Genomic DNA, 6922 nt, shown 5'->3' with positions numbered 1-6922 from the left:
CTCCCTCCCGTTCCGGGATTTCGCGAACTTGTTCGCAGAACTGCCCGTTTGCACAAAATTATTTAAGCGATCAGAAGCGCTAAAAAATATTCACTATTCGCTACCTCGACTTTTACAATTTCAACACACTATTTTTCGACAAAATAAGTGCAGTATAACTGCAACCTTCGCTTCTTATCAAAGTTTGTGCACAATACTCGTGTTTCAACCAAAACACAATATGATTAAGTTCAAAATTACAGTGTTGCAAACTTTTAAGCGACCGTGCACTTTAACCCACACGTGACACGTACTATTATTTAGTTGATCTATTCCGAAATTACAACTCTCGTAACTCTGCAACGGCGATGTAGTTCGTTCCACGTGCGACATATAGTAAAATCTCGCTTGATACCTTAATTTACTAGATTTATTACAAAATTTCAACGGGAGAAACTTTACAACGACGATGCACCTCATCCCGCGTGCGACATTTACCAAAATTTCGCTTGATACCTTAATATACTAGATTTATCACGAAACTACAACAGGAGAAACTTTAGAACGACGATGTACTCCATCCCACGCGGGACACGTGGCGGTATTTTAATTGATACACTCGTCTACTTCATTTATTCGAGAACTGGAACGCTCGGCAACTTTAGAACGACGGCGTACTTCATCCCACACGTGACACGTGTTCAAATTTACTTATTCGCTCCGATATTTTCGAAATAACAGCGATAGAAATACAGCGTGCATCATTCTTCATGGGACACGTGTTCAAATTTAAATTGGAATATGTGTTTGCTCGATATTTTCCGAAACGACAGCAATCGAAACGCAAAATCCTACGCTCTACACACAGCAGAACCTGGTAATTTTTCGAGCGCTCGAGCACCGAGCTGTGCGATAAAAGGCACGGTTGATATTGTCCGGGAATCAATTCGAAAAATCGTCGGACAATAAGCGTTTTATTCGAGCGGAGTGTTTTCCCGCGTGATCGCGGCACCGATGGCGGACAGTCGCGAAAAATAGAATTGAATTAGCTTGGCTGTAACGCCGGGGAACAATGGGAGCGCGCGATCCTTTGTCAGCTGCGCGCGGCAAACTTTCCCTATCTCTTGGGACACATTCACGGACGGGAACGCGGGGACACCGTGGCCTAATTTACGGGACGCGAAACTTAATGTCGTTTGTTCGACGACCGAGCATTCACTGCGTTATCCTCCGCGGACGAGGATGGAGAGGCGTCTTTTCATTCGTTCAACCGTCGGCCCCCTTTTCATAGTAACCTCGTACAGTATATCGAGCACGACCACCGGACCCTGTAAAACCCATGCTCCTTCGCCTTTGTCGATCATTTTACGTTGATACTTTCATCGCGATCGCCGACAGGCTTATGGTTCCGTCGCCTCCGAGGCCGGGATCAATTATGCTGTATCGATCATGCCCGGTTTTCGCCCTCTTCGCGCGGTGTCGTTGCTCCGACGCCGTAACATGGTGCAGAAAATGTTTATACACAGGTGAGTTTCCGTCGATCTGATATGTAAAACGTTTTTCAGTTTCTCTCTGACTATACTATGGATCATGCGGAATAAACATTTTCTAGGTCAATTGTGAGACTCAGGAATTAGATAAAAGTGTATCTTTTAATCATTTCTGTGAGTCGAGAATGGCTCGACAATATTCTCGAACTTTTCTAATGTTTTTGTATTTTGTATTATTCATTTTTGCTATACAGTAAAATCTGTAGTATACTTGGTGGCTCACTGTTATAATTAGGTATATGGATATGGCAGTGGATGTGAATATATAACACAGTAGTCTTACTTTTCAGTGTGTTTATGGTAGGAAGGTCCTAGAACGTCTGATTAGGTCAACGCGTGTGCACTGTCCAGACGCGTGTCAGTATTGTGTTTGTAATTATACAGATGTCGTTAGACAGGTATTACATTGATTTCTACCTTATCGATAGCTTACAGTTACAAGTATATATATATGTATATATATAACACTCACAAAGATTTTTTGGGCAATGTTTTTGAACCTAAATAAAATTCTATTTTGTTGCTGTTAATGTACAACCATTGGAGAACATATTGGCATACAATAGATATTCTTCTTCTAGAAAATTATGAACTGCAAAGAAGTTGTAATTACTGCAACCGTAAAATAGATCGTAGTGCAAGGGGTTAAGCTAAACTAAACGGCACCAGCTTATTTTCTCGGAAGCCTGTACTGTACAGTGATTTCTTTATGTATGTCGCCAAGGCCAGGGTGATAAACGTCGCGGAATTATCCCCACTATCCCAGGAGTGTCGTCTCGGACGCCGAGGAATGTAAACATAACACGGCTCGGGGTATGTCTCCTAATGGATATATGTCGCTGGCAAGACCCGCGTTGTTGACATATATCGAGAATTCACTGTAATTATTAGGTTGGCAAGAAAGTAATTTCGGTATTTTTAGGTGAAATAAAATCCAATTTTTTTGATCAAAGTAATGAATTTTAATCAATAAAATATTTTCCATTTTGTTCTATGATCTTTTGCCATGTTTCTGGTAGCTTGATAATTCCGCGCTCATAAAACTTCTGATCCTTTTCGGTGAAAAACTGATCCAAGTGCGATTTCAGACCATCATCATTAGTGAAAGTTTTACCATTCAAAGAGTTTTGTAAACTTCGGAATAAATGATAATCTGGTGGTGGAATGTCAGGGCTATATGGTGGATGTGACATCACTTCCCAACCAAGCTCCAATAACTTTTCACATGTTACCAAAGATGTGTGTGGCCTAGCGTTATCATGGTGGAACACGATTCCTTTGCGATTTGCCAATTCTGGCCGTTTTTCTTTAATTGCTATGTCCAGTTTTGATAGTTGTCGATAATAAACATCTGAATTGATGGTTTGGTTCCTTGGGAGCAGCTCAAAATACACAATACCTTTGTAATCCTACCAATTTGACAACATGATCTTCTTTTGGTGCAATTCAGCTTTCGGTGTGGTTTGGACTGATTCATCACGCTTGGACCATGATCGTTTTCGAGTTGTGTTATTGCAAACAACCCATTTCTCATCACCAGTGATGACTCGCTTCAGAAAAGGGTCGATTTCATTTCGTTTGAGATGCATATCGCATATGTTGATGCGTTGCGTTAACTGAATTTCTTTCAATTCGTGTGGAACCCAAATATCGAGCTTCTTAACGATTCCGAGACTTTTTAAACGATATTCTATAGTTGTATGCGAGACATTTAACCTGTCTGCAATCTCTCGGACAGTTATATGACGATCCGATTCAATAATGGCTTTCATTTGGTCATCATCAACTACAGATGGTCGACCAGAACGTTGGTCGTCTTCAAGTGAGAAATTTCCAGAACGGAATTTTTTAAACCAATTCTGGCACGTGCGTTCTGTTAAACAATCCACACCATAAACTTCACATATATCTTTGTAAGCCTCGGCAGCTTTTTTACCTCTACGGAAATAAAACAGCAATATGTGCCTATAATGTTCGTTTTTGCACTCCATGTTCAAATTGACACAGAACTAACAATTCTAACCAAAATTACATGCAATTTGCTTCAAAAGTAACCTAAAAGATGCAGTTATGAAATATCAGAAGGAAAACAAACGCAACGTTAACAGAAGTCAATCAAACAAAACATAAAGCTATCTATTAGTGAAAACCGAAATTACTTTCTTGCCAACCTAATAGAAGTATGATTTACCAGAGTGTTCCATTTTTGTTTAGTCACAGTCGCACAGCGTAATTCGGGTAATTTTCCGCGTCGAAAAGCCGCCGGGGGCAGCCGCGAAACGATGATCGAAATCCCATTTGGGATTTCCACTTCGTTCCGCCCGGTTTCGGCACTAATCAGCTGCGGGTTTACGCGAAACACGGAAAATATGCTTGATAGCCTCGATCGTACGCGGCTGCTCGTTGAAATCGAGCAACATACGCCACCCCCTCCCCCCTTGCCACACCTCGTCATCCCCAAACGCGCATTTCATTTATTAGATGCTACGCGTCCGATCCAATTAAACTTTGCGGCGACCCATTAAACTCTGAAACACCTCCGGTTTACTATAATCAATCACCATCCAATACATATTTCGCTCGGTATAATTTGCGTTCCCATCCTCCCCTGTCTACTTACATACGCAACCCTTGGGGAGTTGACTGTCACGCGCCCGGGGAAATTCGTGTTCTACCAGGCGTTCAAAAACTTCCGGCAGACTCCCTCTGCTCGGCACGATGTTACCTCGGAACATCCCCGACTCGTAGCAACCCCTCCGAGGATGACACAAATTTTCTACAAATTATTCGACACGTTTTTAGGGAAGCAATACGTAGCGCTAAAAATGGTTCCTCGGGTCATTTGTTATCCTCTGCTGCATCAGCTAGCTTTCAGTAAATCTTCTACTATATTTAAAGGCGCCACTGGAAATTGCCGTACTATAATTCAAACACTTTTTGCGTTACTCTTGTATTGAGCAAACTGTTAAAAACCTTTGCGTAGTGTGAGTAACTACACAGAATTGCGTACGCATAAAACTGAAAAAAAAGGTTGGACATGTCCTAGGCCGTTGAAATAAGTTTAGTTGGTATTCTGACAGAATAAAAAGTCTGAATGAAAAGTATACAGTTTCGATTGTTTAAATCTCCTACAAGTACTGAATCGAAAATTTTTGCACAAATTCGCGCGGTCAACTACTGACACGCAAACGTCGAGTGTTTTCCGGCGGAGTGTAAGCAGAGGGTGGTTGGTCAAATTTGACGAGACCGTTGGTAATTAATGAATCAAAGGGGTTAGGGGTCGTGTCGTCGCGTCGGTTTTATTCGTGCGGTTCGAGCCTGTCGCCCGTGAACCGTCTTCCCAAACAAAAGGATCACAAACAACAGGGTCCACGTCAGATAAACGACCGAAATTGTCGAGAAATCCTTGAAGCGCGAAACGAATGCCTCGCTCCAGTTCCCAATCAGCCACCGGCCGGACAATATTCTGTATTGGGGAGCAGAGAATCTGTTGATCGTAGAACGCGTTGAATCACCGCGAGACACGGTCCACGGAATAAAATAACAATTAGCAAGGGGGATACTTTTCGCCGACCGGGCCGCCGAGTCTTCGCCGATCGATCCTGACCCCGTTATATTCAGCATTTTGTTGAATGGAGGCTTCGCCAATTGATGGATCGGTAATCAATTTGTTTACTCGCTCGAGCGATGTTTGGTACACGGTGCACAGGAGTACGTGATTCCTAATGCTGCGTGTCCACGCGGAGATAATTCTTCACCTCCTGTTGCATTTATTTCGCCTTTTACTGGTTCCCGAATGTACGCTTTTATTTTGTTTTCACTAGTTCCCGAATTTATAGGTAGGTCACGTTTTCGTGCTTAATCTTCCAAAAATATCAAAGGGAAATTTTGTACTCTAGTAGGCCCCTATTGAACCACCCTTCAAATTGATTCACTCGATTCACCTATTTCTACGAATCGAGACCAACTCCACATTATACGATCGAATAAATAGCTCTTTGACAATTTCAATTACAAATACGTACACAGTCATTTACACAGGAAGTCCCTCCGACTGGAAACACAAGCATAACCGTAGAATTCTCGTTCGAAAATAGCGCTGTCCATCTGATTGATCTCTCAACCCTCGTAACCAGAAATAACGACCACTGTTATCATAGATGTCACGACAAAAAGTCAACTGATGGATGACACGTACGGTACAATCCACTCAAGATACAAGATTAACATCCGTGTATATTTGCTAATAGGAGAACTCGTGGAGAAGATATTAGTTGAAACATGGTATGGTGCATACGAGAGAATGATTTGTTTAGTTCCTTTGTGTACGTCCTTGTTGGAGAGATTACTACACGAAAGATTCATCGCCATAAAGGATTTATCGGCGACCGAAAATGGTCGGTCAAGTCGCATGGACAACCTCGTTACCCGTATCTCCGAAGAATACCGTGTCCCGTGATAGACAAAATTGTGTCGATACATTTTCCATGAGCCGTGTTTGACACAGTTCCTTGTTGGACAGCGACCGGAATAATGGATGGACCCCTCCGTCTCGGTTGGCTACTTTATTGAAATGTCCGATAGAGTTTTCGTCGTTTCGTCCTGCTGTTTCCAGAAAAGTTCGGCTAATCTTCAAGCGTCGGAAAAATAGAGAACAATATTTTTAGATGAAGTGTGTAATAGAGTGCGATGGAATTAAAAACAGAGTCCTTCGCGGGGCTATGGCGGCTGAAAATATACTAAACTAATTTTCAGCATGAAGGGGGCATATGTTATATTCATTCCAGAACAGGTCACCCTAACTCTGCCGAAGTAGATTTGCGATCTGCAAACGCCCGTGCAATTTCACCGGTAACTCGACAGCTGGGACGTTATCAACGCGTCCTGGAAATGTTAATTTCGTCCTTTGGCATGGTGATCTTTGTGCGTGTTGTAGAGAACCGATCGATGTCGGGAACGATGCGCTCGGTGGCCCTTTAGGAGCCATTATCGCGGATGTGTCCGCTCCGACGGCCAGGGCCAATTCAGTAATACGGCGAACGTTGGCTGCGTTCTCTAGATAACGAGAGAGATCGTTGCCTTCCGATCGCCTAGCTCTGTCCCACCCTGCGCCAGGATCGTTTCAACTTTGACGTAACCGTGGGTCAGAGGTGGAGACGGGATACAGTCTGCCCTGCGCTTATGAATTTGAATGGACTGGATGTTGCTGCGGCTTCCTCGTCGGTATCGCTCTGACTGAATATCGACGCTGATCGTGATTTATTTTCAGCTTGGGGCACATGCCAGGCTATTACACCGTTAAACAGCGTTACACGAGTTGACGCAAAAGCCGATGATGGTGGAATCCACCCTCCCACGAATTGTCGGTAGGAATGGCGAGAGGAAAACCGCAA

This window comes from Halictus rubicundus, chromosome 4 (assembly GCF_050948215.1).
Source record: "Halictus rubicundus isolate RS-2024b chromosome 4, iyHalRubi1_principal, whole genome shotgun sequence".
Taxonomy (NCBI): domain Eukaryota; kingdom Metazoa; phylum Arthropoda; class Insecta; order Hymenoptera; family Halictidae; genus Halictus; species Halictus rubicundus.
The sequence above is the reverse complement of the archived record's forward strand: the minus strand, read 5'-3'. Positions refer to the sequence as shown.